At 43.1% G+C, this 24,678-nt stretch overlaps 1 long non-coding RNA gene across 1 annotated transcript; it reads left to right on the top strand.

The window, feature by feature from the left end:
• The first annotated feature begins 366 nt into the window (after positions 1-366).
• Positions 367-23,131, top strand: LOC135981107 (uncharacterized). The gene is made up of 3 exons (XR_010598069.1): positions 367-478; positions 8,711-8,783; positions 22,565-23,131. It is a non-coding gene; the product is annotated as an uncharacterized LOC135981107 (long non-coding RNA).
• Positions 23,132-24,678: the final 1,547 nt, after the last annotated feature.

Raw genomic sequence — 24,678 nt, 5'->3', positions numbered from 1 at the left:
TCTTGCCAAAGATCCTTTCTTCAAGGCTAATAGTTCAGTAACCTCCTTTGATGTATCACTTGAATATATCACAGCAACTGTATGCCTCCAGCACCTCCCCTAATGCAGATGACTGCAGCCAAAATTAATTAGTAAGCAGGAGCAGGAAGGAACAAATGACCCAGTAGGATGCAGATCAGTTTGTTATTACTGGTAATGTAATGCTGCCAATAATTTAAGCAGAATTTTAATGGGGTACACATAGTGGTTGGTTCTCAATATGCAGTAGTGTGCAGTACACTTCCAGCCCCTATAGCCTTTAATTATTCATCTCTACCCACAACAAAAACAGAGATGCCTAAGGTACCCAACAAATCCTTTGACCTGCTCAAACAAGAGCTGATTATCCACTGGGTTCATTTTGCTATTTGCCACTAGGTTTCATTACTCCTAATTCTAGAGAATTCTGCCTGCACCAGGGGGAAGCCCTGTCTACCAGGTGAGTCACATCAGTTACACAGAGAATTCAGCTGTGTTTAATCTGAATTGTTGGGAGAGAAGAGCTGAATTTCTGTTCGTGCTAATAATTAGTTAAAGTTCAAATGTAAAAGGCTCAGTCCACCCTCTTGGCTGCTGAGTGTTATCTGCCATCTGGTAGCCAGACAGAGAGCATAGCCATAGTCATTTAGCACACTTTTCCTTCCTAACCCTGGAGTCACTGAGAAGGAGATACACACCACTACATCTATGAGCAGCACCTAAATCTTGGTTAGATCCATCACAGGCACAAGGTCATTTAAATGAAGTAAACAGAAGCTTCTCAAAGTGGGATAGTGGAGGCTGAATCAAACTTTTTTCAGATGGCCCTCAACTTGCAGGTGCTAATCATTAACTTCTTAGTTTTAATGGCCAGCAACTCCTATTGAAAAACATTCTACAATGGCCTAAGTGAACATGTCTTTCGTTGAGTATCCAATCTTGCATTACAGCACTGCTATGTGCTACTGCTGATATTTTCAATAGCTGGATTATACCATAGCACTACCGCTTAATAGATCTGCATAAAACAGAGTACTGACAGGCCTTAATATCACCTGAACAGTGCTGTTCAGAATCATTGCCACCTACTCACAGGTGAGAGAAAATCCTAATGGCACTTACAGCAGTTTCCTGTGCTGTGCATTGTGTAATGATGTGACGGTTATGTATTATAAGTTGTCAAGGAGCCACTTATATCAAGGCACTGAATCGCAATAGGGAGGTGCATAACTATTAGCTTGGTTGTTTGTCAGGGCTCTCTGGGCATTCACACAGCACTGACTAAGCTCCCAAAATCCTGTCCTGGCATGTACAGGGTCCCCCTGTTTCAATGCTTGGATGGATTCTCCAAGGGCAGTATCTGGAAGAGAGATTCTCCGGGACATTGCACTCTGCTATTTCAACTGTAATCACACTGGGGTATGTACTGATGTGCCCAGCATTAATAAGCCGAAAAAAAATGGAAACAAATTGCCATTTTTAATAGAAGTGGCAGGACCAATAACAAAATCTAATGTAGTCCTCTCAGTGAGTTCAGGGAACAGGGCCACCCAGAGGATTCAGGGGATCTGGGGCAAAGTGGGGAAGCGGACATAAAAAAAGGCACCACCGACTGCGGCACTTGTACTCACCGGGCGGCGCTCCGAGTCTGCGGGCCCTTCGCTCGCTCCGCGTCTTCGGCAGCACTGAAGGACCTGCCACCGAAATGCCGGTGAAGACCCAGAGCAACTGAAGGGCCCGCTGCCAAAGTGCCGCCGAAGACCTGGACCGCCGCCGGGTGAGTAGCCAGGGAAGGTATTCTCGCCCAGAGCTCGCGGGGTCCCTGCGGGGCCTGGGGCAAATTGCCCCACTTGCCCCCCACTCTGGGTGGCCCTGTCAGGGAAATGCCATTATGGGATTCCCTACTTATTCTCTCACAGTGACCTCCATAGGTAGTATTCTCACTTTACTAGTGAAAAGGTGACTTTTCTAACTGCCAGCCCTGCAAACAACACTTGGCTCTGACGGTCAAGTACAGCCTTTTTTGCCCATTACATCTTGTGCTGGGGCATATGTCCCCCATTGACAAAGGGTTAACGGGGAGACTGAGGGCCTGACTAGCCCATCTTGGAGGCATCTGAATGAGAGACAGCTAATTGAGGATTAGCTCCAAGAAGGAAGAACCAGATTAGTAGGGTACTTTAAAGGAAGGACTGCAGGGCCAATGGAGGAGAACTGAGAGAGGAAAACAGCAGTAGGCAGCTTATATCCTGGGACTGGCCCTGAAGGGAGAGGGTAGCTGCCAGAGATGCTAAGAGACACCCTGAGAAAGTCCTCAGCAAGAGCCTGGGCAATGCTGTACAGAGAGATGAAACTCCAGGAAGATTGGACTGGAGAGCACAGCTCCACAATAGATGTGTGCAAGCGGACAAAGGTAAGAAGCAGCCCAGGGAATCAGAGATGGATCGGAAGAAACAAACTCTAGCTGCTAATTGCAAGGGCCTTGGGCTGGAACTCAGGGGAGAGGGCAGGCCTGGGGTCCTCCACCATCCCCTTACAGCCATGTAACCCTCAGGAAAGGGGCAAAGCTTATTGAGCCCAGATAAACCATGAAGGCCTTCTATGGGGTCACTAGGACTTTGGGGGGGGGAAGGGGTTGGAGTTTTTTGGTTACCCCAGAAAGGGCCAGCACTGGATGGTGACCTGGCCAGAGGTCTAGGACGTTGAAGACACTGGCAGCAGCAGAACTAAAATCAACAGAGGGCACCAGAAGTAAAGATCCCTGCGCTGTCCTGATCTGACACCAGAGGGCGCTATGGCAATGATGGCAACTACTTACAGTTGACCACCAGTCTTAAAGGTTCTGTTAATGGAATTTAGCAGGAAATTTTGTTGACAGACCAGACGCCTCACTTCATTTTCTTATAACCTTAACTTTGCAGTGCTAATAGGAATAAAAGCATGATGAGAAGAAACACTGAGTAAGAAGGCAACATTTTTACAGTCTTGTCTTTACCTTTTAAGTCTTTTCATAATTTAGCTCTACCCTGCCTAGCTGACTGATTATAATGTTGGCCCCCATCACTGCTCTGTCAGTATTTTCAGCTTTTACTGTCCACCAGTCAACTTCTTCCTTAAACACCCCTCTGCTTTCTCCCATGCTGCCCTTATGCAGCGGGGGAGAATCTCCCTGATAAAATCTGAATCTTCTCTTCCTTTAAATACCTCACCCCTGCCATGTTGCCTGCCAAGCCCAACCTGCAGATCATGGTTATAGACAAGTGACAAGCTGCGACTACTTTCTTTTCCTTTGTACTCCCTTTCTCCCTGTCTGTAACCACAATGAAAAAACAAAACATAACCTTACACTACATGTAACTAACAAATCCATGCCAATGCCTTATTTCTTTGTTTGTATGTTGTATCCACATTTCCTACTCTTAGACTGCTTGTCCTAGATTGTCTCAGAACAGGGGTCTCTCTTCGATGCCTGTAGAGCATCCAGTACAAGGGGGGATACGCAGCCAGACGATGCCCTTTGGGCACTTCTATAATATAAGTATTAGTCACTTTTCTGATCATAACCAACATATATATCTAAGCCTTATGCAGTCAGTAAGATTGCTATGAACCACATTTGCATTGCATAACTGTCGTCACTACCACACAGATATGCTAAAACTTCAGGAGAATAATGAAATACCTTTGAACTGAAGATTCCAAGAGTAAGGAACTCAGTTGTCCTGATTTAAAGCAAACTAAGGAAAAACCAGTTGAGGTCAAAACTATCACTGAAGCAATGTCTGATTCAGTGGGCCATATTCACTGAATGGAGTACTCTAGGGGTGAGTTTGTCCTGTTGCTTTTGTATTTTCTACATGTAACTCTTGCCAATGTACTATCCCGCTAAGAATTAAATGCACTCATGAATTTCTGTCAGTGTCAATGTCCAGGTGCTACAAAGCATGTCCCTTTTGATGAATGCTTAGATCTCAGTCTCTCATGACCTGGATAAGAATGAAAATGTGAAGGCTGGTCCCAGGAGACTGTCTAACCACAAACATGCTGGCCATGGAGTCGTTTTGCAATCAAATGGTTCATACCGTCCTTGTCATGGAACAGCCACAGAACACAACAGGATTGTCTGTCTCTCTGTCTGAACACTCTTTCCAGCCTGACTTATTCTTGCCACTGCATCATTCAGAGCTGGAACCATAAATTGGGCTTGTTGGATTAAAGGTTTAAAAGGCACATTCACTGCTGCCTTCAGAGCTCAAACCTTGTTTCCTGTCTTTATTACACTTTGTGAGTTCTGTGGTATGACATCCATTGTCATGTTGACATATAATTAAAAACAGATGTTTAAATAAAGTTGGGGAAAGCTGAAACCTGTCCTTAAAGCAAATGGAAATTTTCATAAACTGCTTCCATCCTGGGCCTGGGCCATGGCTTGCCAGATTGTGGGTGGTGTGGGAAAAGATGGATGGAACGCCAAAAAACCATATTGGAGGCAAGGTCCCACATTGAAAGTTTTTTGTTTTTTTCTGAAGGGTGGGATGGAAGGCTGTACAGATCTACAGAAGTTAAGGTGGTTGAGGGAGTTTCCACCCAAGGTAGAATCTGAGAAGTGGCACGAGAATGTCTGAGTATGTTTTGTTATCTATTATGCTGAACCAGGGTCAGTTGAAGCTCAGGACTGATAGGGTTGAAGCTCAAGGAGTGTTTTGAATGGGTGGAAATCCTTCCACTTGGTACTGTATTTGGAATGTATTCCTACTTGGTTCTGTCTGAATGTAAATCAGACCCCAATAGATCACAGAAGATAAAAGTTTTCTCTTGATTCCTGACTGAATCCAGGAAATAATATACAACAATTCCCATCAACCCCCAGACAGGGTTCAGCAAGATCAACCAATCTTATTTAAATCCCTGCATGACAAAGTTAACATAGATGTCTTGTTGTAGATGTGCCTTAAATGTTTGTCAAAGAAAAGAGACAAGATCTGGTAGCAGCTTACTGTGGTAATACCTTTATTATCTATGGAGACTAGGAATCTCTATACAGTCAAGTAGCTTCTCTTATACATACCGGTAGCCTGGGATCCTACAACCATGACCTGGAGCATTTTTGACACTAGCAACATTTTTAGTACACTGCCTGCTCCTTCCTCTGCATTCATAAGGACAAGTGTCCACATGCTCAACAAAGATTTGCTTAACTAAAGCTTGCAATTTAAAATGTGATTGTGTAGCAGGAGCAGAGAGAATGCTCCCTCCTCTGGAACAACTTGAGTGTAACTGACCTTGCTGTTTGCAGAGCTGAGTGTTAACTCTTTGAGTGCATGTGACTTGCTCTGCCACGCTGACTGCTGCACTGAGTGTTTTTACCTACTCTACCACATTAATAGTAAAATTGAATATTCTTTCTCTCTCTCTCTCAAGTGGTTAGGTAAGGGTTAACAAATATTTTAGCAGTTGCTCTAGTTGCTCATTGCTTGTTTGAATGAAACATTAAAGCTTGGCACTAGCGGGAAATCTCTCCTAACAACTGTCATAGCAAAGTTATAAATAGTTAACGGGGGAGCTGAGTGAGGCGGAGGCAGAAAGATCAGCCTGAGGAGCAAAGGTCCGGACAGTGAATCCATCTCATCCCACTAAGCTCTCCCATCACTGTAGGGAAAGACACACAGTGACTGTTACAGATAGCTTATAATCAGGGAAATGAATATATGATTACCCTTTGCTATTAACTAAAGGTTTGAAAGAAGACCTAGACCAGGGGTCGGCAACGTTTGGCACTCGGCTCGCCAGGGTAAGCACCCTGGCGGGGCGAGCCAGTTTATTTACCTGCTGACACAGCGGGTTCAGCCGATCACGGCCCCCACTGGCCACGGTTCGCCATCTCGGGCCAATGGGGGCAGCGGGAAGCCACAGCCAGCACATCCCTTGCCCGCACCATTTCTCGCCACCCCCATTGGCCCGGGACGGTGAACCGTGGCGAGTGGGGGGGCCACGATCAGCTGAACCTGCCGCATCAGCAGGTAAATAAACTGGCCCAGCCCGCCAGGGTGCTTACCCTGGCGAGCCGCATGCCGAATGTTGCCGACCCCTGACCTAGACTATGTGTAGTCAGCCCAAATCACCACCAAAGATTAAGCTACTGGAAGAATCCTGGGTGAGTTGGTAATAGATTGCCATCTACAATTTTGAAAACAGCAACATATGCTACAAGCTCCGGATGAATGTGGTTGACACACCCACCAATCACTGAAATCCTCCTTTTCTGTTGCTTCAGGCTCTGACTTTGTTCGGGTGCTGGTATAATACACCAAAGCAGGAATGGATGTTTTGCAACATGGCCTGTAAATTTTCACAATGAAAAAAGAGAGAGAAATGAATACCGGATCCCTATGAGATAATATATAACCTGCAGAGATTCAGAGTATGCCTTTTTTTAGAAGTAGAATTCTCTATGGTATTTTGTGGAAGAGTAGTATCCTTTTAAAGACTTCATCTAATCAGACAAAGACCTGGCTATAACACCTATGGGTGAGAGGCTACAAAAACACCTCCTTTATTGCCAGGTTTGCCCACTGTACACTGTTTCCCAATGTATGATAGATATTTGTATTTGGGTAAGGGAGAGTTGGCAGAAATTCAAGACAAATAAAATTTAAGCAATGCTTGTAGGTCGGGGGAAGTGCTTTAAAGATCTTTCTATTAGTTTATGTACCCTTGTTGTTCAGGGAGTAAGGACGCCATTCATGAGATGGATTAGGCATTTGGGAATCCCTTTGAATTCTCAAGCCCATGTTGAGACAGTTCTTTGGAGCAGATATTATCACCTTTATTTACCTGGAAAGTCCATGCTTTCCTCTCTTTAACAAGGCCCCTGTCACAGTCATCCATGTCTTCATCACCTTCATGCTAGATTACTTTAATTCTCCTATTTGGACTTTCTTTGAACTTGATCTGGCGGGCTAAAGCAGTTGCGGGACATGGGAACCCATTAATCCTTGGAACAGAGGCAAGGGACTCAATAATGTCTTCCCTCTCATATTTGTACTGGATACCAGTAATCCTATATATGAAGCTTATATTGATTACATTGGTCTACAATTTTTGAGACGTTGTCTGCGTCAGAGATAAAATGTGCTATTTATTATGTATTTTGATGTGCTGAATTCAAATATGACAATTAAAACAACTGATTGGCTACTGTTTCTAAGATATTTAAGTTTTTACATTTTATGCCTATGTATATTGTGTAGATAGTAGAGTTTTAATCATAAATTGTAAACCTAGGTCTTTTCATGTGTTTATGGTTGCTTTACATGATAATATTTCACCTGTCCTGTTTATGTAACACTTTAAAAATCAGCAAAAGGGTTATATAAATAAAATTTATTATGAAACAAAAGGCAAAAAATCCCTGACAAGGTCATTCAGTTCACCTTGTGTTATGAGGTGTGGTTCAGAGGAGGAGGATGGGAGAAAATGTGGGTCCTGTGACATTGATGGTTCAGGACCAGAAGTTTCATCCTCTTCCTCTTCCTCGTCTGACTCAAGTGAGAATGATTCTGGTGCATCAGGAAGCAGCAGTCCTTCTCCGTGGGTTACTGGGCGTATAGCTGATGGAATGTTTGGATAATGCACAGTCCACTTTTTCTTCTTTGACACATCTTTCCCAACTGGAGGCACCATGCAGAAGTAACAATTGCTGGTATGATCTGTTGGCTCTCTCCAAATCATTGGCACGGCAAAAGGCATAGATTTCCTTTTTCTGTTCAACCACTGGCGAAGATTTGTTGCACAAGTGTTGCAGCATATGTGTGGGGCCCACCTCTTGTCCTGATCTCTAATTTTGCAGCCAAAATAAAGGTGATAGGCTTTCTTAACCATAGTGGTTATACTGCGCTTTTGTGATGCAAAAGTCACTTCACCACAAACATAGCAGAAGTTATCTGCACTGTTCACACAAGTACGAGGCATCTCTGCTCACTTTGGCTAAACAGAAATGTGTCCCTTTGCAAAATCAAATACTGACAAATAAGAGAGCACAACACTGTATGATTTCTAGAGCTGATATAGGGCAATTTGTTCAGCAGAGTGATGTAAGCTTCATTATGATTGCATCATCCATGACTTCTAGGAATAACATGATGCAATTCATATCATGTATGATGCAATACCAGCTTCAGATTGCATCATTCATTGTTTTGCTTAAAAAGCAAGTACTGTCCAAACCCAGTCATAGATTTTGTCATAGATCCAGTCAAAGATGTATTTTAATCATTTCTGGTTTAAATTGAGATCCCTTCCCTTTATAACTCACTTATCCTCCGCCATTCCCAAGTCAAGGGTCATATATACTGACCCAACAGCATATCTTGAAAACTAGAGCCAATCAACAATTTTAAGCATCATTTTCGTTCTCAGTGACCCAGAATTAGTAAAGTTTGACTACATTTATTTCAGAAGCATTTTGGCAGTAGAGCAGTGTTATATGAAAAGCATTTAGTAATACAGGTCTGTCGCATCTTAGGCGCATTTAACCTGTGCGATTTCAGCTTTATGCGGTCAGCAAAAACAACAACAACAAAAAAACAAAAAAAGAGAAAAATAACAATTTAAATACTGTTTCTGTAGTGCGGGCGATTCCACCTGCCATTACACTCAATGTAATTTTGACTATATGTGATTTTCACTTTAGGCGCTGACTGGAGAACGTAACCCCAGCATGAGGTTCTAGAGTGGCCATCTCTCTTTCTCTGTGTTCTTTCAAGGTAATTATGATCAATTTGTGACTGCTCTGTGCTCTGTTTCCCCATATGAATTGGGCTGTCAGCAGGGCCATCTCTGTTTGTGTACCCCATCTTTGGAACTCAGAGATGTCCTTGAGCTGTATTTACGTGACATTGTCAGGATTTTCTATTTGCGTGAGTTCATCCTTGACCTTTTCAACCTCCCGTTTTATGCTAGTTCTTCCATTTCTTTTCCTTCTCCCCATTTTTGATAGGCAGATTAGCTATTTTCCCCTTGGCCATTTGGCCCAATTTAATTTAATGAACATTGTAAATACCTTTTGATTGGTGCTGCACAAAGCAATGGATACTATTGAAATAAATACAGTAACAGCATTACCAATATCCAATTCAATGCTTTGTAGAAACTTTGAGAGTCAAAGGTAATATATAAAACCAAATTCTCCTCCTTTCTGTCAATGATATGGAACAAATGTAAGGACTAAAAAGGGGAAAATGTAGTAGTGTCCATACTGATTCCAGATGTTCATCTAAAAGGTGCTATTTATGAGAGGATATTATTGGGAACAGTCCTAACCTAATATGTAAAAGATTACACAAACTATGTTTCACTTGTGTGTGCACACACATTTCTCCTCACAATGTGAGAGCTCTATAAATCTAGAGAGGAAGAAGCGAGAGAACTGGATCAGCAGTACTGTAATAGCAAAAATGGCTCTATTTAGATTTTAAAGTAGAAGTCCTCCGTTTTAGTGAGAACCCCCAAACTTCACAAAAGTAATGTCTTGGTGTAACTTATATCAGTGGCAAGAAGATCTCAAACTTGAGGTCCTTTTCTGTTTGGATAATTGTTTGAAAATGTGGATACTTATGTGAAAATTTCTATCCAGTCTTCAGAACTAGGCTGGAAATCTCAGGAGAGGAGGCTTTCTTGCAAAATTTCTGATATTGCTTCCAATAACTGGAGCAGAATTACTGTAAGACTGGCCTTCCTTATAGTGTTTAGGCACCTCTGCTGCCAATCCCAGGTGGAACAAGAAGTTCAAAGGGAAGAAAAAAGTGAACTTGTTGAAATCATAAATAAAGCTTTAAATTGTGGGTGAGGTTTAGAGAAGGGTGGAAGTTTTCAGACTCTCATTTAATACTAACCTGCTCATCCATTTTTAATAGATAAATTACAAAATTTAAAACAATTTTAATATATGTGAAAGATCTTTAAAAATCTGATAGAGAATAAGCAATGGGTGGGTACAATTTCCCTGTCTTCACTTTAAAAATGCCACGCTTTTGAGGTGGGCTCTACGGGAACATAAGAGTGTGTGGTACTTTACAGATGTATAGGACGATGCAGTCCCTGTCCTGAAGTGCTTACAGTCTCTTGAAGTCAATGGGGATCCAGGTCTATGCATAGGCTGTCTGTGCATCACTCATTGCAGCAGAGGTTTTAAATACTAGATTTAGAAATGGAAGGCTATCTGGAATTGATAAATCCACATGTATTAGTGATGTGTTTGTTCTAATGGCAACTGTGTGCTGCATCACCTTCCCTAATAGGGAAGCTATTAAAACTTCAGACTTGTGCATTAACTACTGATGGGTTGATTTCCTGTTTGTTAGTGTACCATTAGAGTGTCAAATGGCTCTGGAAAGTTTCAAGGCAGTCGTCTGGACTTTTCACACTTTGCTTGATTCTTGATCCTTAAATATCAGCTGAAGACCATGAGTGGAGGAGAAGTCAGACTTCAAACCTGAAAAATTGCCGAAAGTGAATTGCTGCTTAATTATGATCTTGGAGTCAATAAAATCACCTGATGGCAGATTTAGAGGAACTCATTAGGAAATGGAATTCAGTCCTACAGAACACAAGCTGCAATGGCTCTGGAACCAGGCCATTTCAATAAGGTCTTCAAATAACATATGAGGGAGGGTGCCTCCAGGGCACAGCTCTCTGAAAGCACAACTGTGAGGAATCTATATGTATGCAGCAATTGGAGTAGTAAGACCAAAGGTGTGGAGTCTTAGATGAAATTTAAAACTAAGTAAATAAAAAGGAATTTAGGCCATTCATGCCCACTTATAAGTAGGGTTGACAACCCTCCAGGATTGGCCTGGAGCCTCCCGGAATTGGCATTGATCTCCTGTTATCTGTTGAAAGTAATCCAGGAGATTTTAATAGGGTATTTTAAGAAACTGACATTACATCATGGGGGGGGGGAGAGGAGAATCTCCTGGAATAGCTTCAATCAGAGTTGGCAATCCTACTTATAAGTGACATTTTACAATCTTGACTTGTAGTGCAAGTTATGATATCCAATGAGGATCTGGTGTACAAGGCCTCTTATTACATAATTTTGGGGTTAGTGTATTTATTTTGCCTTTTAATTTAACAATTCCAGTTTTAAAAGGCTGTGTTAAATAATATGAAGGCTTATCATAGGGCCAAACCCTGATTCCTGCACACATTCCTTTCATTTATTTCTCCAGGCCTTGCTATTGTTGCATCTAGATGTTCCACTGTGTTTGGCTCTGGTGGAGTGGTTCCCATCTCAAAAACTCCTTGACCTTCCCCCAAAACCTCCTTTTACACTATGATGTATGAAGCACCTACAGAGCACAGCTCCATGGCACACAAGAAGTAAGGATCTCCTGCAAAGCGTTCTATAGCCTTCCCTACCTCTTCTGTGGTTCAGTAGTTCTGCTGCCTTTCAGGCAGGGTGCACCCCACATAGGTGATGAATGGGATCTTTTCCCTAAAGAAGCAAAAGAATGTAGGGGAAATAAGGGCTACCTGATCTGGAAATATGGAATATTATCTGCAATTTCATATGGAATATAGAGAAAACAGTCAATAACCATCTTATGGAACCTCCTTTTAGTAAACTCAGATGCAGTAAAGGTCTAATGAAGCAAAATAGAGTTGTTTCAATGTGGACACTGCAATTCTGGTTATAGCATCCTTCTTAAAATGAAATTGTGCTGTGGGAGGAAAAAACTATGTGCTTCATTTGTAAAAGTATTCCTTGTACTTTGCTTAGAACCTTGAGTCTAGTTTTAAAATATTCTTTCTCCCACCTCCCTCCTTTAAAATGTAAGAATGACAGCAGTGGTCTGCACAACCCCCAAGGAACCTGCAGTCAGTGCTGTCCACATTCTGCTTCAGCCCAGACCCTGTATTTTTCAGTCTTGTACATCTGTCTTCAAAACGTATTGCAAACTTTGCCCAATAACATTATGGGCTCAAATGCAAAGAAATACCAACAAGGGACAAGATTAAGATAATCAAAGTCATTTTGCTTGTTACTTGAGTCATGTGATGCAGTGGAAAAAGGAGAGCTAATTATTGTATCATTTTACTGTTTTGAAATGCTTGGGTCTCAATTCTATTCTTGTTTTTAAAAGTGAACGACTGGAGCAACCTAATCTTAATTGTCTGCTGCTGTGTTTGCTGCAGCTGATCTGGCTCTGAGCAGGGTTTCCAAAGCCATATTTCTAGAAAATAGAGTCTGTGTTTAACTTTTATACCTATGAATATGTAAACGTCTTTTCTTATGTATTATTTGTCTAGTACATGCCTCTGCCTGGCTATCCAAATTAGAACAGGCAGCTTAGACTTCTTTACTGAACTGCATAAATACTGCAAAATATTTTATTCATGCATTCATTCAGAGTGTTAAATGATATCGCTTCATCTGTGTTCACACTATTTGTGTGCTCACTTTCTACAAGTAGGCTAGGACAGTGCTTCTCAAAGCCGGTCCGCTGCTTGTTCAGGGAAAGCCCCCAGCGGTCTGGGCCTGTTTGTTTACCTGCTGCGTCCGCAGGTTTGGCCGATCGCGGCTCCCACTGGCCGTGGTTTGCCGTCCCAGGCCAATGGGGGCTGCAGGAAGCGGCGCGGGCCAAGGGATATGCTGGCTGCCCTTCCTGCAGCCCCCATTGGCCTGGAGCAGCGAACCACAGCCAGTGGGAGTCACGATTGGCCAAACCTACAGACACGGCAGGTAAACAAACTGGCCTGGACCGTCAGGGGCTTTACTTGAACAAGCGGCGGACCAGCTTTGAGAAGCACTGGTCTAGGAAACCAGGTTACTTTTATTTGTGTATTTGCATTACCATAGGAGCCCCAGTCAGGGACCAGGATCCCACTCTGCCAGTTTCTGTACAAACACAGAAAAAAGGTGGCCCTGTCCCAGAGAGCTTACAATCTAAGTGTAAAACAAGAGACAACAGATGGATACAGACAGATGGGGCACTATGAGGACAGTACTGGACAGCATGATAGACTGTGCTCTCAGCACACCCGCAGCCTATCCATTGTCAAGTTTTTGTAGGCATGCAGCAAATGAGAGTTTTAAGGAGGGATTTGAAGGATGATAGCAAGGTAGCTTTGCAGATGCTTATGGGGAGCTCTTCCCAAGTACAAAGGGCAGCACGGGAGAAAGCACAAAAGTGGAAGTTTGAAAATTTAACAAGTGGAAGTTGGCATCATGGGATAGTTGGAGGTGGGAGTTGACAGTTTGATATAGATAATGCATAGGGTGGGGATGGGCCTTGAAGACAGGCAGCTTTATGTTCGATGCACCACAGATGGGGGAGCCAGTGGAAGGGTGCAAAAAAGAGGGATGGCATAATCAAAGCAATGAGCTAGGAAAATAATCTTTGCAGAAGCATTCTGAATGGATCTGAGCAGGGCACAATTGCATTGGTCAAGGCCAGTGAAAAGGATGCTGCACTCAAGGCAGGACTCAGTATTGAGACGTGAGATCATAGAATTGTAGGACTGGAAGGGACCTCGAGAAGTCTTCTACCCCAATCCCCTGCACTCAAGGCAGGATTAAGTATTATCTAGACCATCCCTGATAGGTGTTTTACCTAATCTGCTCTTAAAAACTTCCAATGATGGAGATTCCACAACCTCCTTGGACAATTTATTCCAGTGCTTAACCACCCTGTTTTTCCTAATGTCCAATCTAAACTGCCCTTGCTGCAATTTAAGTCCATTGCTTCTTGTCCTATCCTCAGTGATTAAGGAGAACAATTTTTCACCCTCCTCCTTGTACAACTTTCTATGTACTTGAAAACTGTTATCATATCCCCCCTCAGTCCTCTCTTCTCCAGACTAAACAAACCCATTTTTTTCAATCTTCCCTCATAGCTCATATTTTCTAGACTTTTAATAATTTTTGTTGCTCTTTTCTGGATTTTCTCCAATTTGTCTACATCTTTCCTGAAATGTGGCGCCCAGAAGTGGACACAGTGCTCCAGCTGAGACCTAATCAGCAATGAGTAAAGCAGAAGAATTACTTCTCGTGTCTTGATTACAACACGCCTGCTAATACAGCCCAGAATGATGTTTGCTTTTCTTTGCAACAGTGTTACATTGTTGACTCATATTTAGCTTGTGATCCACTATGACCCCCCAGAACTCTTTATGCAGTAGTCCTTCTTAGGCAGTCATTTCCCATTATGTATGTGTGCAACTGATGAGATGATAGTCTGGACAAGAGTTTTAACTGTACGATTGGATAGGAAAGGCTGTGCCTTAGACAGATTGTGCAAAAAGAATCTGCAAGATTTAGACATAGCTTGGATGTGAGGATATAGAGGGAGGTCCTGGTTGAAGAGGCCACCCAAGTTACAGGTCTGAGTCACAGGCAAGATGGTGGTGTTGCCCACCATCGGGAAAGCAGGTGGGGAAAGGGCTTGAGAGAAAAGACTAAGAGGTTTGTTCTAGCTATGCTGAGCTTGAGGTGATGGCTAGACATCCATGAGGAGATGTTAGAGAGACAGACGAGATTTTAGTTTGGACAGAAGGAGACAGGTGTGGAGTAGAGAAGTAGATATGTAAGTCGTTGGTATAGAGATGGTAGTTGAATCTGTTTATGATGAGATTACCCAGAGGTAAGGTGTAGAGGAAGAAGAGAAGAGTATTAAGGACAGAGCCCTGTGGAACCCCCACAGAAAGTTGGTGTGGGGGGTGAGGAGGATTGTCTGAATGACATGCAGGAGGGGCAATTAGAGAAGTAGGAGAAAATCCAGGAGAGGACAGGGTCATGAAAGAAAAGGGAGGACAAGATTTGAAGAAGAGCCTGGTTAACTGTCAAAGGTGACTGACAAGTCAAGGAGGATGAGGGTCGAGTACTGATTCTGAGATTTGGCTGAAAAGATGTCACTAGAGACTGGCTAGAAGATTTTCAGTGGAGCGTAAGGGATGGAAGCTGGATTGGAGAGGGTCTAGGATACAATTGGAGGAGAGGAGCTCCAGACAGTGACTGCAAGCAGAATGTGCAATGAGTTTAGAGATGAAAGGGAGAAGGACTGTAACTGAAGAGACAAGTGGGGTCAAGGGAGGGAGAGATTATAGACTGCTTGTATTGTGAGGGGAAAGAGCCAGAGGAGAGTGAGAACTTAGGGAGGGAACTAGAGGAGATGAGAGCACACAAGGGAGATCTGGAGATGGGATAGAATCCTGGGGCAAGTGGAGGGGTTAGGGAAGGAGAGAAGACTAGACAGTTCTGCATATGTGACAGAAAAGAAGGAAGAAAAGGTTGAGGGAAGGCAAGCTAAGGCCACTTAACATTTTGTCAATTTTCTCTTAGGCAGAGAATGTAGTGGACCAATATATTTTGCAATATTTTGGATTTAGGAATGCAGCATTTAAGTGAAAGGTCCATCATAGGGAGGAAGCTGGCTGCTGGTTACTTCTGGCAGCAGGCAGTGCTCCACCCTTGCTCCCAACCCACCATCCATAGAGAGAGAAAAACTGGTATGCTGCCCTGGGAACAAGGAATGATAGAGGAGGAGAAATCCCCCAAAGATAGAGGAGGAGAAGCCATTCACCCCCAAGCCAGGAGGATCACACCCGTCACTCAAAGAGGTGAAATGAAGGGAGGTGGTCAGTGACTTCCTTCTGGGGGAGGATGGAGCATCCATCTGCCTGGCTGACCTCGCATCCCAGGAGGTGTGCTGCCTGCCAGTGGCCTGTATCTGAGACATTACAGTAGGATTTCCAGGGATCATTCATCCCTTTGATTACTATCCAGTGCTGTTCATCCATGTGGGCACTAATGATACTGCAAGGTATGACCGTGAGCAGATCAGAAGTGACTACAGGTCTCTGGGAGTGAGGGTGAAAGAGTTGGGGTGTGTAGGTGGTGTTCTCATTGATCCCTCTGCCCAGACAGAGACAGATAAATCCTGGAGGTAAATGCTTGGCTGCATGGATGGTGTTTCCAGGAGGGTTTCAGTTTCCTTGACCGTGGGATCTTGTTCTGAGAAGATTGACTGCTGAACACTGATAGGGAAGCACTGTTGAGGAAGGGGAAGAGTATCTTTGGATACAGGCTGGCTAACCTAGTGAGGTGGTCTTTAACCTAGGTTTGATGGGGACAGGAGACATAAGTCCACAGGTAAGTCTGAAACATGGAGACTTGGGTTGGAATCTGGGGGGAACATGTGCAATCATGTGCGGGGACAAAGGAGTGACAAGAGGGAATATAGAGGGGGAAACTAATGAATATCTTAAATGTCTGTATGCCAATTCAGAAGTATGTGGAATAAACAGGAAGAACTAGAGATATACTAGTAAATACAATTATGACATAATTGTCATCACAGAAACTTGGTGAGATAATTCCCATGACTGGAATATAGGTAGAGAAGGGCATAGCTTGTTCCGGAAGGACAATGAGGGGAAAAAGGGGGCGGCATTGCCTTGCATATCAAAAATGTATATACGCTTGCACTGAAGTTGAGATAGAAGTGGGAGGCAGACCTGTTGAAAGTCTCTGAGTAAAGATAAAAGGGGTAAAAAAACAAGGGTGATGTAATCTATGACCTACCATGACGTAACCAGGAAGAAGAGGTGGATGAAGCTTTTTTAAACTCCTCCAAAACACAGGACATGGTGGTGATGGGGGACTTCAACTACGCAGAGATCTGTTGGGAAAATAATGCAGCAGGGCACAGATTACCTAACCAGTTCTTGGAATGCACTGGAGACAACTTTTTATTACAGAAGGTGGAGAAAGCGACAAGGGGAAAGGCTGTTATAGATTTGATTCTGACAAACAGGAAGGAAATAGCTGAGAATTTGAAGGTGGAAGGTAGCTTGGGTGAAAGTGATTATGAAATGTTAGAGTTCATGTTTCAAAGGAATGAACATGGAAAACAACAGAATAAAGATAATGGACTTCAAGAAGGCAGACTTTAGCAAGCTCAGAGAACTGGTAGGTAAAATCCCATAGAAGCAAGTCTAAGGGGACAAAAAATGTTGAAGAGATTTGGCAGTTTTTAAAAGAAACATTATTAAGGGAACAAGAGCAAACTATCCTAATGCTTAGGAAAGATAGGAAGGATGGTAAGAGATCACCCTTGCTTAACCAGGAGATCTTCAGTGACCTGGAAGTCAAATGAGAGTAATACAAAAAGTGGAAATTGGGTTAAATTATGAAGGATGAACTATATAACAACACAAGCATGTAGGGACAACATCAGAGAGGCCAAGGCAAAAAATTAGATTGAACTAGCTAGGGACATAAAGGGTAACAAGAAAATATTTTATAAATACATGAGAATCAAGATTCCAAGGACAGAGTAGGCCTGTTACTTAAGAGGAGTGTTAAATGGCTTTTTTGTTTGTTTTCACCAAAAAAGTTAGCAGTGATTGGGCAACTAACATAACGAACATCAAGGCACATCTACACTGGCAAAGTTACAGTGCTGGCAGTTACAGCACCGCTCAGAGAGAACAGAAGGAAAACCACTGTTGTGTGTTCACACTGACAGCTGCCTGCGCAATAGCGTGTTCACACTTGCAGCACTATTCAGAGCGGTGCATTCTGGGCAGCTATCCCACAGAGTACCTCTTTCTTTTTTGCCGCTAAGACTTGTGGGTAGGCGGAGGAGGTCACGGGGCTTCCTGGGTCCAGTCCCAATGCCCCATGATGCATTGCTTTGCATCCCAGAAATCCATGTTTCTGTCCTCATTTGGCACCATCTTTCAACGGTTTCTGTACTGCGCACGCTGCCCTCTTTCAAGCTGCAGGAATGGATCTGAACTGCTGACCAGTATGCTGCTCGCTCTGACCAACACGTCATAAGTGGCAGTGGAGTTATTCCTTAAACTACAAAGGCAAGAGGCATGTGACATTGATCTCACCACGCATACTAGCTACGACATGAGAATGCTACGACATAGAATCATAGAATATCAGGGTTGGAAGAGACCTCAGGAGGTCATCTAGTCCAATCCCCTGCTCAAAGCAGGACCAATACCAACTAAATCATCCCAGCCAAGGCTTTGTCAAGATGGGCCTTAAAAACCTCTAAGGATGGAGATTCCACTGCCTCCCTAGGTAACCCATTCCAGTGCTTCACCACCCTCCTAGTGAAATAGTGCTTCCTAATATCCAACCTAGACCTCCCCCACTGCAACTTGAGACCATTGCTTCTTGTTCTGTCGTCTGCCACCACTGAGAACAGCCTCACTACATCCTCTTTGGAACCACCCTTCAGGTAATTGAAGGCTGCTATCAAATCCTCCCTCACTCTTTTCTTCTGCAGACTAAATAAGCCCAGTTCCCTCAGCCTCTCCTCATAAGTCATGTGCCCCAGACCCCTAATCATTTTCGTTGCCCTCCGCTGGACTGTCTCCAATTTGTCCACATCCCTTCTGTAGTGGGGGGACCAAAACTGGACGAAATACTCCAGATGTGGCCTCACCAGTGCCGAATAGAGGGGAATAATCACTTCCCTCGATCTGCTGGCAATGCTCCTACTAATGCAGCCCAATATGCCATTGGCCTTCTTGGCAACAAGGGCACATTGCTGACTCATATCCAGCTTCTCATCCATTGTAATCCCCAGGTCCTTTTTTGCAGAACTGCTGCTTAGCCAGTCTGTCCCCAGCCTGTAGCCGTGCATGGGATTCTTCCTTTCTAAGTGCAGAACTCTGCACTTGTCCTTGTTGAACTTTATCAGATTTATTTTGGCCCAATCCTCCAATTTGTCTAGGTCACTCTGGACTTTATCCCTACCCTCCATCGAATCTACCTCTCCCCCCAGCTTAGTGTCATCTGCGAACTTGCTGAGAGTGCAATTAATCCCATCATCCAGATCATTAATAAAGATGTTGAACAAAACCAGCTCCAGGACCAACCCCTGGGGCACTCCGCTTGATACCGGCTGCCAACTAGACATCGAGCCATTGATCACTACCCATTGAGCCCGACAATCTAGCCAGCTTTCTATCCACCTTATAGTCCATTCATCCAATCCATACTTTTTTAACTTGCTGGCAAGAATACTGTGGGACACCATATCAAAAGCTTTGCTAAAGTCAAGATATATCACATCCACAGCTTTCCCCATATCCACAGAGCCAGTTATCTCATCATAGAAGGCAATCAGGTTGGTCAGGCATGACTTGCCCTTGGTGAATCCATGTCGACTGTTCCTGATCATCTTCCTCTCCTCCAAGTGCTTCAAAATGGATTCATTGAGGCCCTGCTCCATGATTTTTCCACGGACTGAGGTGAAGCTGTAGTTCCCCGGATTCTCCTTCTTCCCTTTTTTAAAAATGGGCACTGTATTTGCCTTTTTCCAATTGTATGGAAAACTCCCCTGATCGCCATGAGTTTTCAAAGATAATGGCCAATGGCTCTGCAATCACATCAGCCCTCAGCACCTTCAGATGCATCAGATCTGACCCCATGGACTTGTGCATGTCCAGCTTTTCTAAATAGTCCTTAACCCTGTTCTTTCACCACTGAGGGCTGCTCACCTCCTCCGCATACTGTGCTGCCCAGTGCAGCAGTCTGTGCGCTGACCTTGTCTGTGAAGACCGAAGCAAAAAAAGCATTGAGTACTTCAGCTTTTTCCATATCATCTGTCACTAGGTTGCCTCCCCCATTCAGTAAGGGTCCCACACTTTCCCTGACCACCTTCTTGTTGCTAACATACCTGTAGAAACCCTTGTTTCTTGTTACCCTTCACATCCCTTGCTAGCTACAACTCCAATTGTGCCTTGGCCTTTCTGATTACACCCCTGCATGCTCTAGCAATATTTGTATACTCCTCCCTAGTCATCTGTCCAAATTTCCACTTCTTGTAAGCTTCCTTTTTGAGTTTAAGCTCACCGAAGATTTCACTGTTAAGACAAGCTGGTCGCCTGCCATATTTGCATAATATTGTTTGTGGCATTCATGGAGGTGCTGACCACAGTGGAATGCTGCTTTTGGGCTCAGGAAACAAGCACTGAGTAGTGGGAGCTCATCGTCATGCACGTCTGGGATGATGAGCAGTGGCTGCAGAACTTTCGGATGAGGAAAGCCACATTCATGGGACTGTGTAATGAGTTTGCCCCAGCCCTGCACCTCAAGGACATGAAAATGAGAGCTGCCCTGTCACTGGAAAAGTGCGTGGTGATTGCACTGTGGAAGCTGGCTACTCCAGACTGCTACCGATCGGTCGCTAACCAGTTCGGAGTGGGAAAGTCAACCATTGGAGTCATGTTGATGGAAGTGTGCAGGGCCATTAATCGCATCCTGCTCCGAAAGACCATGACTCTGGGCAACGTGCGTTACATTGTGGATGGCTTTGCACAAATGGGCTTCCCTAACTGCGGAGGGGTGATAGATGACACATATATTCCAATTCTGGCACCAGACCACCTAGCCACTGAGTACATTAATCACAAGGGGTATTTCTCAATGGTTCTCCAGGCGCTTGTGGATCACCGTGGACGTTTCACAGACATTAACGCAGGCTGGTCCGGAAAGGTGCACGATGCACACATTTTTTGGAACACTGGCCTGTTCAAGAAGCTGCAAGCAGGGACTTTCTTCCCAGACCAGGAGATCACCAGTGAAGCTGTATTTGACTTCTGTATTTGGATGGGCAGCTCCAGTCAAGCCAGTGGTGCTGTGCTGTGTGGGAGCAAATTCTGCATCTGCCTGAGGCTTGCAGTTTGGGGGGGAGGGGGCAACACCACCCTGCTCCCCCAAACTATGCCCAGGCCTGGATGATGTGGCATAATAACATATAGCCAGACACTCGCTGTTGAAAAGACAGCTTAATATTATTGTTTTATTACTAATAGTGATTTACCATATGTAGCATCATAAACACATATGGTACTTTAAAAAAGTACATTTCCAATGTCCAAAAGCATAGCCTAAACTAGATAAGACAGGACGTGGCACAACAGACGAGTATAGGAGGGCATTGGGATTACTGCTGAGAAGGTGTAGGGAGGATTGCTGAAAGAAGTGAATTTTATGTAAGGAGAGAGAGAGAGGGAGAGAAAGAACCTTTCCCCATTTTCAGGAACTTTAAGCCCAGATAAATGAAATAGCTGTATCTGGCCCGGTGCTTGCTCTCATGGAGCAACAGTTGTGTGCAGTGCTTAATTTGTAATGAAAGAGGTGTTGGGGCTCAAACAATTTTTTTACATTCATAACTGATGCAGCAAGGTGCTGGGGCTCTGAACTGCCAAGCCTAGAGGTGCCGGGACTCAGTCCTGGCAAACCCTGGCACAAATTAAGCACTGGTTGTGCGTGGTGGCTGATATCAATAGGTTGACTCTATTTTTTTCAAGGCAATAATGTACACTATAAGAATAAATTTAAGGGACCGCACCCTGAGGTGTTGTATTCAAGCTACAAAATCCTAGACAATATACAATTATAGAATTGTATGTGAGCGTGTGATCCTTGCGTGGTTACTGCTGAAACATTGGGCAAAATATGCCCTATATAGACTTGATACATTGTGTTAAGTACATAAGGAACAAAATAAGGGATGGGCGGCTACCTTAGTGTGTTGCTTTGAAACAACATGAGGAGTAGGGGTTAAGGAAGCTTTTCTTTGTATTGTATTATTTTCATTTCTTTTTTGTCCTCTTTTAATTTATGTGTTAGCATATTCCCCTCCTAAAGTAAACCGATTTCAGGAAAGTCTGGGAGAATCTTCCCTGAATCAACTTTTTTTGTTGAGAAACAGTATAAAGCAGTGTATTTGGGAAATAAATTCTGAAGATAAGTCGTTGGAAGGGTAACATCAAGGAACTGGAAAGTCAGTCAGAGAATCGTTTTGCAGAACCACCAGGTGATACATGGGAATCACAATGAGAACATTATCCATCAGCAACCAACTTGGAGTTGGTTAGCACCTGAATAATAGGCCTTTGTGTCAAATACTATTATCCAGCCCTTCCTCCTTAGCAATATGTCCACCTTCTCCCCACTATTGTTGAACCTCTTTTAAAGCTGTTTTAGCAGCTGTTTTTGGCTGAAACTCTGTCCCATTTGGTGTATATTTTTGGGTCGGGGGTGGGGGAATATATTCCTTAAAATCAAGGCAAATTCTACAGAGAATTGGTGGCTGTTTCTAATTGCCAGATGATTAGAGTTGTTTCTGTGATGTTAAACAACAGTGCCATATACACATTGTTCAACCTCAATAAATGTGCTTTTAATAATTATGTTGTATGTAAATAATACAACATGACTCTCATCAAAATCTTAAGTTAATGCATATTTTGTCCTCTTAATGTAAAGCACTACCACTGTGAAAGGAAGAGAACTTTTATCTTGTGCCATCTTTTTAAAGCTGAAACTTCCAATGATGCAGTAAAGACAACTGCCTTTTGTACTGTGTTTCCTTTTATAAAATCACAGCGTTTGACTCCTCAGGGGAAATTACTCAATGATAAACTCTTGTCTTTAAACTTTTTCAAATCTAGCAATGATATATCTATCTGTGTGCATTTGATATGCCATTGACTGAATCATTTCACCAAATAGGATTGCAGTACACAGAATAATTAAGGAGATTAAGGTGAAAAAGGAGAAGACAAGATGGGTGAAAGAAAAGACAAGAATGTGGAAGTGGAGAAGAAAGAAGGGGAAGCTACTTTTGATGTCACAGTCCCACCAACCGTGGACTTATGACAAGGACCAACTAGTAAGGACAATATACTAGTTCGTGTGTTTTATAGTAAATCCTATGTAAATTAAATAAGAAACTAAAGTTACTCGGCTAAACTCTGTGCTGATTTACGTCCCATGCCAATCTCCACTGACTTCAAATGATCTCAGAAGCTGAAATAAGCAGGAACAATCATTTTAAGTTATTTTAATAAGCTTGACTCTTGCAGTGATCCAATAACTTGCTGCTTAAATGTTTAAAATACTAGTAGTTTCCAAAAGTAGTGAAAGACCAAAGACAAAATGGACCATGAATACTTCCCAATCATGGCATGCTAGAATGTGACATAAAATAAAACTAATTGGACCAAATTGTGGCCCAACATGCACCCATTATAACTGAGTGCAGAATTTAGCCAAATTACTTGACACATTACTGCTACCTGAATTGTATAGCCATAACTATTAATTAAATTATAGATGGACGTTTTTGGATTAGGAAAAAATACTTTCAGAGGAAAGTTGGATTGGAAATAGTCAGTAATGGGACTAGTTACATGACAAGTGTTTCTATCTCTTGATTAATAAAATAATCTGATTTATTCTTGTTAAAATATAACTCTAGGAAGTTTTTCTAGGAAATCAAACTACAGTCATGCTATTTGCATGTGTTTTTTTAAAAAAAGCACCATGCTATACAGTTCTTGGAAAACTAGCCTGACTAATGGAAGGAAGGTATCTTAGGGAAGACTTTTTTGGGTGACTCCTGTATTGATTTTAATTATTAGTTTATTTTTCCATAGAAAATGTTTAGGATCAAATTCTGGCCGTTCATGAACAGGAGCACAAAGAGGCAAATAATGTAGGTAGTCCTTTCCAAGCCTCCACTTTGTCCTTACACAACGGAGCAACCAGAATTCTGCACTTTATGCTTCTTGCACACAATTGGGAAACATTAACACTTCCCTGAGGAGGTGGGATCTTGGTCCTGGCTCTCTCTTATACAAAGGCTGATGGTCCAGGCTAAGGCATTATGTATGAGTGCATGCTGCATCCCTTAAAAAGATATAGCATTACTGCTTCTGTGTATGCCACCTCAACACACGTGGAGGCATTCTGGATTGCTTCAGGCTAGGTCTACACTACCCGCCTGAATTGGTGGGTAGAAATCGATCTCTCGGGGATCGAATTATCGCATCTCGTTGGGACGCGACAATCGATCCCCGAATCGACGCTCTTACTCCACCAGCGGAGGTGGGAGTAAGCGCCGTCGACTGGGAGCCGCGGAGGTCGATTTTGCCGCCGTTCTCACAGCGGGGTAAGTCGGCTCCGATACATCGAATTCAGCTACGCTATTCGCGTAGCTGAATTTGCGTATCTTAAATCGACCCCCCCTGTAGTGAAGACCTGCCCTCAGATTGCTGCCACTGGCAGTATGCACGCAGGTACACATACTACAGATATAGCAAGAGCCACCCTTCAGCATGCTCTTCCCCCGTACCTCTGGAAATAATGGGCCTGGTTCTAATCTCATTCCATTTTTACATCAGTGTAACTGTATTGACTTCAGTAGAGTTACTCCTGATTTACACTGGTAAAAATTAAATCTGAATTTGGTGCAGAATACCTGGCACAAGTATAATGGGCCTGATTCTGATCAGTCACACTTTTGCAAATCTAGGGCAACTCCAATAGAGTTAAATACCTCCTCCTCCCCACCTCTTCTCCGTGAACCATAATAGAGCCTAAATATTGTACACTTCACTGTTTGATCTGTGTTTTTCTTTTTGCATTTCGCTCAGCTTAGATAATGAAACTGGACTGGGCTGTTTTACTTATGAACAGATCTTTGTGTGACTTTTCTAGTTTTTATGCATTCGCCTAATGCTATTGGGGTTTCAACACTACAAGAGAATCCTTCTTTTTTTCTTCTTTAAAAATGTCATTTAAATGTACTTAAAATCACAAAAATAATTCCTGTTATGCTTACA

This window comes from Chrysemys picta, chromosome 2, assembly GCF_011386835.1.
Source record: "Chrysemys picta bellii isolate R12L10 chromosome 2, ASM1138683v2, whole genome shotgun sequence".
Lineage (NCBI taxonomy): Eukaryota > Metazoa > Chordata > Testudines > Emydidae > Chrysemys > Chrysemys picta.
The sequence above is the reverse complement of the archived record's forward strand: the minus strand, read 5'-3'. Positions and strand labels throughout refer to the sequence as shown.